This window comes from Thermobia domestica, chromosome 1, assembly GCF_964235325.1.
Source record: "Thermobia domestica chromosome 1, izTheDome1.hap1.1, whole genome shotgun sequence".
In the NCBI taxonomy this organism is placed as follows: domain Eukaryota; kingdom Metazoa; phylum Arthropoda; class Insecta; order Zygentoma; family Lepismatidae; genus Thermobia; species Thermobia domestica.
Window position 1 is genome coordinate 332,455,385 of NC_137454.1, and position 13,223 is coordinate 332,468,607.

Below are 13,223 nucleotides of genomic sequence, written 5' to 3' on the forward strand. Positions count from 1 at the left end.
TGCTGTCACTACTTTTTCTGGATAAATGAATTGTTATATTTGAGAAATATTTCTGTTAATGTTGTTTTTATCTTTAATTTTGTTCTGAGTACGTATAATCTGTTGTGGTGTCTTGTTAATACATGTGAGCGTTTAATAAATATGTAAAAGTTCGAAACTCTGAAAATTTGGTGAGTTTTTTTTTTCTTAGCATTGATGCCACTGTTACATAATTATTCAAACACGTATTTATTAATTTGGGATAGCGGATACTTTATACTGTAGGCAGTGTTGTGAGAAGTCATATGGTTTTACACTTTTGTCGTACTTCTGACCATGGTACTTCTGAAATTTGTTTAATTATACTTATATAACTGGATAAATATATGACAGAACATTTAAAATTTCCGAAATTTTATTGTATGATTGTTTCGAAAAACTAATTAATCTCTCGAAAAAATGCTGCTGTATGCAGTAAATAAAATATAGACACAGTCGTAAGGGGGCACGTTACGGCACTGTATACATACATTGAACGTTCACTGAACATACTTTGGGTATATGTGTGCTATATGTGTTGTGTCTGCTTATTCATATCAATTACCTGTTTAGTTTTAAATATAACAACTATATTGACATAATTTAGTGTGTAGAGATTAATGACACTATTGATGTCTTAATGTTTGACCTTTTGTTTCAGGTCTGTTGGTGAGGAATGCAAAACAGGCAGTTGAAAATTACAGAAAAAAAGAAAAGAAAAAAAAAAGGTTTCAAGGATAGGCCTATGTTCACTTCACTTCAAATACTAACTTGAAATATTTTAAAAACATAATAAAGAGGTTCATTTGTAAGACAAAAAGTTAAATTGTGAAAAAAGTGAACTGAAATGGTTTAAATAAACATTTGTGTTATAAGATCAAAGGATGTGTACGAATAACCCGAAGTTGGCTTGGAATATACATAGTATATTTATTAATAGTTTAATAAATATGTTAGTCTTATTTTATCTTTTTTCATTAATATATGTACTGCACATTAATTTCCCATAACCAAAATGGAATTCAACTTTGTACAGTCACCCACGTAAGTTCCTAGACCCTGGTCCGTTATAATTCTGTTACATGAAATCTAGGTATTTATGTAGATAACTGTACAATCATCTTTTGTTTTCATCACGTGTGGAGAAATTACGCATATGGTAGGCACGTGCCATTAGTGTTCAATTCTTTGTTTTGTAATGTTGAAGAGTAAAGCTACAACAAGGGTGTATGTCCTTTTTCTGTGGAGAGACTTGTAAAATGTAGTTGAATAATTCTTCACAGTCTTTTGGAGTTTCTTTTTGCGAGTTAATGTATTTCCCCACAGAGCACATCACAGCCAGTGGACGTACATATTAGATCCAGAACGTCCAGTTTTAGTACATTGACTTTTGCGTAACATCCATTGGTTGTCCATATTACGTTCAGCAATGGATATCCATATTCAGAACTTGAGTGGACGGTCCATTGGATGTCCATATTACGTTCAGAAGTGAATATCCATTTTCTGGACTTCAGTGGATGGTCCATTGGATGTTCATATTTAATCCACAAATGAAACGTCCACGACCCTACATTATCTGGATAAAAAAGGGACGTACGGAAAACAACATTCAATTCTTAGTGACGGCGCATGCGCAGATCCTTGCACAGTGCACTCTCAGCCGGTTTGAATTGAATGGTTGATTAAGGTTGTGGAATTTCAGTAATTTATTTACGAAGACCTTTCTGTGTTTGAGTGAAGAAGAAAGATAGAATAGGAACTGCGAAAAAGGTAAGATATAATGAGTGATTTGTTTATATAGATTTATTCCGGTGCACCATTTATTATACAACTGAAAGTTTTTGTGTATGTGGACAAAAGTAAGTCATTATCAATTATAAAGCAATTCTTAATTAAGAAGGAACAATTCAGGACGTGGATAACTTCACTATTACGTCGACATGCCATTTCAAATCTTATATGCGGGTGTATTATAATAGGCTGGGGTAACGTAGATGGGCACATTTGAATTGGTAATATATATATATATATATATATATATATATATATATATATATATCAGTGAATTCGGATGGTGAAGGGTGTAATAACACCCTCATATAAGATACTAGTGAGGTTCGTTCCTTCTGTACCAAAGCTCAGGACTCAATTCGACATTACTCTAGAAGACGGTTCAACCAAATTTTGACAGATTTCTTACATTACCAGGTTACATTAGAGTTTTGTATTTCTTTTAGCCCAGCATGCACAAAATGAGGAGCTCCATTACTACTTGCAGATTGACTTCAGGAGAGCTCAGTATCAGTTACTACTGTTTCGCCGGACCAATTTTAGAAAATTTACAAGATAAATTGGAGGGTTTCTTTTGGTTCGTGAGTAAAAGTAAGTTGAGGGTGATTGTTACCAAAATACTTGTCGTTAGTTATTTTTGATATTGTAAGCTACACTATATATATGGGGGGCGGAAGGGACTATTTGGCGGTATATTTGTTATGATTTTTGGGAAAGGCAATGCGTAAATGGCAAGATTGTGTCATATCATGATTGAGTTTTATGAAGTTATACAAAAATGAGTGTCAGTTGTCGAAATTGTGTGAAAGGCATGGTCTACTAAACAGGCAAAAAGTTTATTGTGACTAGTGTAAACAAATTGAAGCTACAGAAAAGAAGAGGAACATTTAACCAAACCTAATCGAGTATAATCTAATTTAGTGCATTTTGGTACTTTTTGGATTGCATGTAGTACCTCCCCCAAAGCTGTGCAACACATAAGGCGTGCATTTTATGAAATGAACTATTTGATGAAATTCTTTTTCCACCATCCTCGTTTATGCGTATACTCATCGCCGCTGACGCGCCTGCTCCCTACGGACGCTGTTTCTGCTCTCCTGTTTTGACTCGGTTAGATGGCATTCGTGCTTTTTACTGGCCACGTAGCACAAATTAGTCAGTGTTTTATGGACTAGTTTTTATGCCATGCGTTCACATCGTATTTCGAACAATAATCATTATCAAGTGACCCAGGGCCAATATCTAGTATTTTGGATGAGAAACTAAATAATATTCCTTTTCTTATTTTCGTATTCTGGCAATACAGCAGTAATGTCATAAGTATAAATACATTGCAGATGTGAGCTCCTCCGTGGCTAAGCAGTTGGCGTGCAAGAACCGAGTTCGATTCCCGTCGAGAGCTCAGGTGGTTCGGATTCCACGTTAATCAGTAAGTTTACGTCTTATATAGCCTAACTGATGAACGGGACGTTAAACTCAACAGCAACGACATTGCGGATACCGATTCTGAAAGACGGGCCTGAGCCTAATAAAAAAAAATTCGGGTGTGTGGCATAAAGCCTACAGTGCATGATGATGTACCAACTTGTGCTAGGTGACCAATAAGAGGCACGAATGCTATATTCTCGAATCAAGGCTGGGGCGCGGTATTGAGGGCGTACGTCCGTAGGGAGCGGGCGTCTCAGCTATGAGAGTTATACGCTAAACGAGGATAGTGGAAAAGCACATATACACATAAAATACTTCCGCTATCACTCGAATTCATTTTAATATGGTGTGCACAGACAGTAAATACTTATATTCACACTTTCATTCCTTCACGAAATGTGTTTCCCATCATATTTTACCCATAAATTTTCTATTTGGTGGGATCGTTTGCTTGGATGAACCTCTCAATTCACATAGCAAGCGATAGCGAGTAAAGGCGGGTTGTTAGAGCCCCGTAGGGCACATTACTTTCTTGTTTTATTACAACTGAATGGGAGGCGAGTCAGTGTTCTGCACCCCTGCCGCTTGAATATGTTGATGCTATATGAAATGTTCTGGGAAGGATCTAGATAACTGCTCCATTATTATGTGCATTTACATCAGGTTAGGTTAGGCCTAGTTTGTTTCAGAGTATAATGAGAGCTCTTGGATATTTTACACTTCTAGTTATCGCTTAAAAGCTCTTTTCGCATAATTTCTCGTCTGCTCAGAGGAATGGGGTGAACATGTATTCGCCAAGCGGTGTGTAAAGTCTCTACTGAAGTTGCATACATCACAACCCAGTAATGTGTATCGTTAGATTTAAATAAGGAGAAGAAAAGTAAAAAAGAAATAATTTAAAGATGAACCCTTCCTCTGGCCCCAATCGACAATAGCACAAATTCCTTGAGTCCACCTCTTTTCCTTCTTTTAAGTTTCTTCTCTTCACCTGCTTCCCCTTCCCCCTTCTAATCACTTATACTCCGTCATTTCGTAAATGAATGAAAATTATATTTTTGAGTTTTACGTCCCACATATATACCTGTTACGCTAAATGAGACGGTGGTGATGATGAGAAATGAATTAAATGGTGGAATGAAGAAAGTGGGAGGAAATGGGAGAACCCCGAGGAAACCCACGCACATGGTGTTTGTCTACCACAAAGTTCACTTGGCGGGAACAGGGTTTGAACCCGGGGCCATATGCACCAGAGGTGAACGCTCTACCACTGAGCCATCGTTTCGTAAAGTGAGAATTCTTCAAGTCATCTGAAGGCATTATTTTATAGTGAAGATACGCTTTCACAATACGATATACTAAAAACTTTTAGATGGAGTATTTATCTACTTAAACATATCTGGAGATATTGTATAATAAGTACTGAAAATACTGCACAATAAAAACTGAAGATGCTGGATCATAGACACTCAGATGAAAGTAGTCGCCAAATTGTGTATTTCCATGTACTTGTTTTTTATTTTATTTTAATTTTTTTTCCTGAGTTTTTTTTTCTGTGTTCTTCCTGAAACGCTCCCGCATTTCATTACTTCAGTGTGTTACAGTGATTAGAGAGAGAGAGAGAGAGAGAGAAACTTTTTATACCCTCCCCCTTTTCCTTTTCCGTATAGATTTTTTTATCGTGTATCTAAGTATCAGCGCTTTGCCAAGAAACAGAAATGTCAGTTAATAAATAAACGTAAAAGGTCTATAGCATCAAATTTTTTTTTGGCATCATAATAGTAAAGTTTATTATTTACAGTATCTTTTATATTTATTAAGTTGAAATAATTACTAGCAAATGCTAGCAGCGATATTTTTTTCTTCGTCACATCTGCCACAGATGGATAGAAGAAATGCCATTGGTTAAAGATTTTAGCTCCCAGATTTCTAGAAACTGAGAGTAGGAGATGTAGAAGCGTCTTTTCTACGAATATCGGTGTTGGATTAACACGTACAATGTAACTATAGAAATTTTCAGTTTTAAAGTTTCGGCGTAAAAGGTATATCGACCAGATGAGGTTGAGTGGAAATTAGTCGCAATTCGGTGTGTAAGTGAAGACGAATAGTGTAATGACATCTATGCGTATTGATATCTTGCGAAACTTCATAAATACGTCCACATATTATTTAGTAACGTTATTATACCATATATTTACAATATTTCCAATAACGAGGAAGATTTAGTAAGGAAAAAGTAATGCAGGTTAACACATCCTATGGTTTTTTCATTATTTCGGTATTTTCCAGTTTTTTGTTGTACTTTATTTTCATTCGAATTAAGTACTTTCTTCCTACTTTGTTTCCGTGTGAGAGGAAATTTTCATCTCCTTGTATACTTCATGCTGTTTGTCATGTTCCTTCGGGGCAGAGCGATGTGATGTGGAGGGACATGTGTGTGAGCTCACAGTAAGAAAGTTTAACGTTATTTTCCATCACCGACGAACTTGTACTAACAACTATCCCATTTAATTTTAAGCTTTCCTCCGGACATGTAATTTATCTCTATTTACTTAGTTCACCTTTTGATTATAGTGATTTCTTTTATTTAAATTTTTTTAAACTTTTTTTTAAATTTTCCTTTCTATTATCTTTGCTTTTTAACCGACTTTTGGTGGTAACGAAGTTTGTTTGTTATATAGAATTTGTTTGTAAATTCCAATTCTGAAGGTCGTCTAGCGGAGACGAATAACTAAGGCGCAGTTACTAAGGGGGGACTTTCTAACGGTGGTCCTCCTTCGTATCTCTGCTTGGTCACAGACTTATAGCTGGTTTGAGAATGGTATAATCGGTCTGTATTGAGAGGACCATACGTTTTTGGGGTCTATGTCTAATTGTTTCGGTTTAAGTCAACAAATGGTTGCAAGTTTTTGTTATTTTCTTCGACCTAAAATTGTTGAGGTTTTTTTTTCTACTTCGGTTGTTTTCCTTGTATCTCTGATCAACGATGACTCCAAGATCGCTCTAATTGTAATTTGCAAAATATTATTGTGTTTATTTCGAAGTTTAATATTTTTCTTTAATTTGAATATGTCGAATTATTAAATGTAAATAAAAATTCCAGCTGAAAAATGTTTCTTTATTTTCTATAATTTGTAGACGAATGCATCCTAGCAACTAATGGTAGTTTAGTAAGATTTTAATTTATTTGTGTATTTATATATGTTAGGTTGATATGGTGGTGTGGATTTACTCCGTTTTCGTTATAAAGAATATTTCAGTAGTGAATGATTATATATAGGAGAGTAGAATCAATACCCAGCTTAGGCATGCACTGAAAACAGTATCAATCGAACTTATGAGGTAATATCTAATTATTATTACTCATCTAAATATGATCTATATATATATATATATATATATATATATATATATATATATATATATATATATATATTCAGTGCTGTATAGCACAGAAGAAGATATAGCAATCGTTGAAACGGCGACTAGTTAAAAAAATAGTGAAATTATTTAATTACAGAGTTAGATCGTAAGTGTTTTCTTTCAGGGTTATTCTTTTATGTGGATAAGTTAGATACTGTTTCTTCCTTCTCTTTTCTTTTATCTTCTTTTCCTTCTTTCATTTCTTTCCTACTCAAACGGTCATACTCATGTCATTTTATTCTAAAGACATTTCCTCTGGAATGTATTATATTTTCTTTTCTTCGGTAAAGTGACCGCCTTATTCAACACATGGTTAATATTTGCTATGTTTCTACGAAGATCGTTGCTATGCAGGTGACATGAGAGATGGGGTTAGAAGTACTTTATATGTGAACACTTTCATTTACCTAATTTTAGACTTTTATTATAAATCGGCTTCCTTTATTTTCTACTACGCATAATTTTGAATTAAATACACTTTGTGGATTTTTTTTTAGGTGAATTACTTAGTGAAGTTGGAAGAGTAGATGCAATTGAAACGTCAGTTAAGTGATGCGGTGGCAGTGAAGTTCAGTTACTGTGGTCTAAAAGGCAAGAACACATTTGGAAAATTAAGAATGAAAGTTGTTTTTGGTAAGTAAATAGTACAGAATGTCGGGATAGTTTTTCCTACTTGCTCCATTTACTTTATGATAAATATATTGTCGGTTTTGAGGCAAAATACTTAATTGACATGGGTGGTGCATGGAGTAATCCACCATTTGTTTTCTCGATAAAATATTTTTAGTGTGGATAGTGTAATGGGATTAGTATTAAAACATACACTGTAAAGAAATGTTTGTTTTCAGAACCTGTAGAATATAAGCGCCTGTTTGATTTTGAACTTTTAAGTAAACATGGATATTATTGGTTACCAGACAATACGGAAACTTAACATCATGTGCTTTTGTGATAGACATCACTTATTTGAATGGTGTGGTTAACAAACAAAATGTGCGCTTTGGACTAATGTGAATCCGGGATTGCTCCATAAAGGTACCATGCTTTGAGAGTAGCCATGGACTGATTTGAAACTTTATTTTGATTTACAGTCTTAACTCATGTGACTATTTTTCCAAGGCCCCCACAAGAACTAAAGTCTTCCCGGAAATTTGATGTAGCTCAGAAGACTTCATGCGTGCAGTGAAATCGTGGAAAACATGTGCCGTTGTAGTCAGTAACATTCATGTTCGCTTAAATAATATTTAGATTCAAAGTGGGGCCCATATGAAGCATGATCGACGTTCGAACATTTCTTTCGATGCTAGTCTCATTGCAATAGCCTTGCAACTAAAAGCTTTATCGGCAAATCAAATAGTGGATTATTTTGTGCGAGACCCAATGTCAGTTCATCTTTAGGACCAACGATGTATGGCTGGGTTATTCCATGTCAACATAGTCCATAGCCCACCATCTCCAGAATTAAATGGCATTTGCAGTACTGTCCTAGTAGAAATGCAGTGTTAGGTTCATACGTGTAGCATGTTACCAGAGACACGCGTCTGAAATATAAAAAAAATGTCAAAAATATTGCATCATCAATTTGGTTTTAGTCTTAATATTTAAAGACTTGCTTTTAGTCTTAATATTTAAAGGCTGAATTGTAAGCTATAATGAACGTAGATAAAATTGTAATTGATTTCATCATTTCTTCTAAGACAGTTAATGAAATTTTTATCCAGATAACACGGAAATAAAATTTAGTTGAAAGAAAGGGGTCGGGTTGAAAATGGGCTGTAGTGTGATAATTTGACGTGCAATGACTCAAATATGTTTATCTCCTTTTTTTAAAAAAAATAGTGCAATGTCTATGTTGCACATTTAATGTGCGATAAATATATTTTCGTAGTAAATGGGCTCAATGTTAGACAGGTAACATTTTTGAAGTCGATTACAAATATCTACCTTATAATATTTTCCCTTTCAATTACACATAATATATCATGTCTTGCTCTAAATTAAAGTTAGAGGCAGCGCCGTAACTTAGATTTTTTTTTTGGGGGGGGGGAAGCATTAATATTTGAGCCCCCTCCAAAAGATTGTTTTGGACCCTCCCACAAAATTCGTAAATAGATCTCGTCTTTCCATCTTTCTCTTACTCTTTGTGGGCCCTTCAGCTCTCTGCAGGGCCCATTTCGAACATGATAAATTAACTAAAGGGACAATATTTACAAATGTCAAAGCCATAAGAAGAAATATTATTTCTGGGGCACCTAATAGTAGACATTTTTTACTGAAGTGGGTCCACGACACATTTTTGTTTTATCTACCTGTTGTGTGCTGTTTTGTATATGTAATGTAGTGAACCTGTTTGATGCTATATTTATAATTACATGTATTACAGTATATGGAATAAAAAATTGTCTTGCAGTGGGCCGCCTTGAACGGCGGGGAGCTTTCCTGGAGGGGCAGTTGCCCTCCCTGCCCCCACAAGTTACTGCGCTGGTTAGAGGAAAACAGGCATGATTACATCAATTGCTGCAAAATTCTTTAGTTGCTGTTTTTACATTTTCTTGTTATAACTAGTTTAGATCTCATAGATTTGCAGATGTTAGAATGTCAAAATAATACACACAGACTCAACTATAGCACATATTCTTCTTTCCACAGAATCCTTAGATAAAGCTTGCGGGACAGTTACAGAGAAAAAGTGGAGACGATAATTCATAAGTGGCTGCGACGAACGAAGGAGAGACAGGAGGGAAGAGAACAAAGGTTAGTTATGATTTATTGAGCAAGTATAGTTTTAAGTTATAAAATTCAACAAATTTCCAAAGTAGTAAAATGATATTACGGTTGTTTTAATGGATTGCGTAGAACATCAGGTAGACGAACAAGATAACGTACAGAATAGAAACTGAAGTTTAATGTACTCTGGCAACAAACTCTACGATACCAAGAAGCTGTGTTGTATTGAAGTAATAGTATACTTGCTTACAGTTACCCGTTTAATTTATTTTTTTAAAAAATGTCAGGGTGTTTACTCAGTGTTTAACAAAACTTTTGAAAAGAAACATGATAGTTTCACCGAAGAGCTTGATATTCATTTGTATTCATGCTACATAAGTAGCAGATTAAAATACGAAACTACAAATAAATACATAGAAGTGTTTAAACCTTTTAGGATTTTCACTTTTTGAGTTAGCCTGAGACTTTCACTCAAACAACTACTGCTTCCTTAATATTTGTCGTAGGATCAAGGTTCATATCTTGTTTCTTAAGGATAATTTCCAATGGTATAATTCGCTTGTCCGTATTATACACTAGAAACGAAAAAAAAAAAAAAAAAAACTGGGAGATTTTTTGGAAAAAAGAAATTGAAATTTTTGCGCCCTTCTGGCCCGGGCCTGGGTACAGTCATGCTTCAAACGTCATTTTCTTCAGTATAACGAGCTCTTTCTAACGGTACCACTACATGTCCGTATCGTACACATGGACCGGAACAATCGAGAAAATCGGAATTTTTTCAGAAAAACTCACCCCGTCGGACCCCTCCGAAAAACACTTGAGCCCCTCGTACCTGACCCTGGTTTCACATAGGGATCTCAAAAAGAATGAGAAATACCTAATGGTGCACGCAATCCGTATGCAAAGTTTCAATCTGATATCTTGAAAATTAAAGGCGTGAAAAATTTCTGAAATTTGTTTTATTAAAAATTTCACGCCCCTCCGTCGCCAAGTTCACCATCCGGTTCCCAAACGCATCTGGGGTGTTCTTTGGTCTATCCTAGACTTGACCAATAAAAAAAAACGGCTTAAATATTTGTTATAGAACCTAAATAAGCGATCAAATACGATACTACGCCATGGTAACAGTAGTTACTATAAAGCCTACAAGGGTTAAGCTTTGGAAACAGAAAGGTGGGGAAATATTCGTACTGACAGTATATATTTTTTTCCGATATTTTAGAAAATAATCCCCTTTAACATTCTTCGATCTTACAATGGAATGAGAAAGCCTGTTTCTTAGAGGGAACGACTTTTGGGAGTTAAACTTGAAATTTGAGATTCATTGTATTGTGCTTGAACAGAATAAAGTATGAAAAGGGAATACATTTTGTGGCCCAAGGCTGCAAGAAAAAAGTAGATTTTCAGAAACTTGAAACTGCCGCTAATAATACATTTTGTAGTTTGTATTGATTAATTGATTTTGAGTTTAACGTCCGTTTCAGCAGCGAGCCTATATGAGACGTGGACGTACTGATTAACGTGGAATCCGAACCACGTGGGCTCCCGCCGGGAATCGAACCCGGGTCTCCCACGCCAAAGGCGCGTATGCTAACCGCTTAGTCACGGATGACCTCATTTTTGTAATTTGTAGTCCAATTTGGTATTTCTAATTGTAACTTTTGTATACCTTTGAGTCCCGTTTGTATAGTTTAAAGCCAAAAGATCCCAACTTGAATCCGTCATGTAATTTTTACTCTTTAAAGTTAAACATAAAAAACCTTACTTAACAGCAACCTCATAATCTGATTTTCATTTTGATCGTTGTGATGTTGATTATACCTAGAATCAATTTTCCCATTTTCTTAATTTCAGAAAAAGGAAAAATGGAGCGCATGAAGAAAGAATCTCATGATATATCAGTATTACAATCTTATTCAATATATTAAAAATACAAATATTGTGGAGCAGTATATGTAATTAGAGGTAATCCAATAAAGTATATTGTTATGTTATTCGTTTCTTTCTATGTTACGCCTTTCTTATTCTTTAATGTATATAAGTTCAATAATTTGTAACGTTCTCGGCCATTAATGGACAGCATGTTTTGATTGAAGTTAATGTTTCTCCTATGAGTATAATAATATGCCAAAAAAAAAAAAAAAAAGGTTTTTGGGATAGTGTTAAAAAGTTTTGGTCATCATTTGTTTCAATATGAGAAGTGATGCGTAGCTGTCTTGTCTGTTCTCAATACTAAGGAAAAGGGAGAACTGATATTTCCAAATGAATTTGAAACTTTAGAGTGAATCGAGGGAGGTTTCGGTTTGTGATATCTTTCTACGCATCTACAAAGAGTGGAAGAGGATGCAGGTTTGAAGCTTTTTTAATCAACAAATTGTATTAACTGAAGCGTATGGGCAGAATACTTTACTTTGTTAATTATATTTTGAGTTCTCATTTTCGGGAGATAAGGATGCATTATTGTAAGTAAGGATTAATTCATGTAAAATTGGAACTAGATTTGCTATTGATACCGAATCTTCAAATAGTTTGACCTTTATGTAGATAAAAATCGAAAACCAATTATTTTCGTGGAACACAGAACAAGAATTTTGACTGGAAAGGTACGAAATATTAAACGTATTAAAAATATTTCTCATTATTATTATTATTATTTTGTTTGTTTGCTCATAAAACTTTATAGTATAAATGTTGACGTGTGTATTTGTTGACTGATAGTAAAAATTGATGGAAGATGGCTTATTTAGATGTCACTTCGATATGGTAAAATTTAACCTATGTTAAAAATAGATTGATTCTATATAGTATGGCTTTTGTAGCGGGCTTTAAGTGAATAATTCTTCTGTGGCAGTCCTTTAGAACATTCAGTGAAAGGCCATAATTGGTCCGTGTAGGGACCAAAAATAGTCACAATTTGTACGTTCAGGTTCCAATGATATCCACATATGGACATCCTCCACGTGAATTTGAAGTCAATAATTGGTCCTTTTTAGCTCAGAAAATGGACATATGTACGTCATGGAAGTTCAGTGGATGCATAGCAATTGTCCAAAAGTGACGTCCAGTGTATATCCAGTGGACGTCGTATGGACCAAAACCCCACGTCCTCTGAACGTCAATTGGACGTCGGCACGTCCATAATTAGTTCGTTTTGGTGCCAGAAATGTACCTAATATGTACATTCTGGACGTCTAGTGGACGCACGGCAACAGTGCCACCTGTACTCTCCCGTGTACATCCACTAGACGTTGTATGGACCAAAACCACACGTCCACTGGACATCCCGTAAATCCTTGTCCGAACGTTAAATGGATGTACATTGGACGTCGATGTGCTGTGTGGGTCAAATATAATATCCGCGTAAAAGATGAAAGATCTGATTTCTGAAGTACATTTTACAACGTTTCTACAAGTACTGTTCGATTACTATCCACTTTTTATATAGCCTTTATTGTTTAATGTCATTTTTGTTTCCACAGCTACGTTAGTCAGACCGACTTGTGTGTGCACCATTATGGACGTCGAATGTAGTCCAAATTAGGGTTGGCTCGTAAGAGAAATCACATCGGTAAAAACTAAAGTTTTCTCGCCTCGAACTAAGGGGAGAACGCTAACTCATCCACTAAATAAATGTTGCACATTGTTATACTTCAACAATATGCATTATTTAGTGGATGAGTTAGCATTCTCCCCTTAGTTCGAGGCAAGAAAAATTTAGTTTTTACCGATGTGATTTCTCTTACGAGCCACCTCTAATTAGCACTACATTCGAAATCCATAATGGTACACACGCAGATCGTCTGACTAACGTCCTGTGGATGTCCCTCTATATACCT

At 35.2% G+C, this 13,223-nt stretch overlaps 1 long non-coding RNA gene across 1 annotated transcript; it reads left to right on the forward strand.

Moving 5' to 3' along the window:
* The first annotated feature begins 1,660 nt into the window (after positions 1-1,660).
* LOC145668007 (uncharacterized) lies at positions 1,661-11,360 on the forward strand. Its single transcript, XR_014127942.1, has 4 exons — positions 1,661-1,791; positions 7,158-7,293; positions 9,310-9,414; positions 11,242-11,360. It is a non-coding gene; the product is annotated as an uncharacterized LOC145668007 (long non-coding RNA).
* Positions 11,361-13,223: the final 1,863 nt, after the last annotated feature.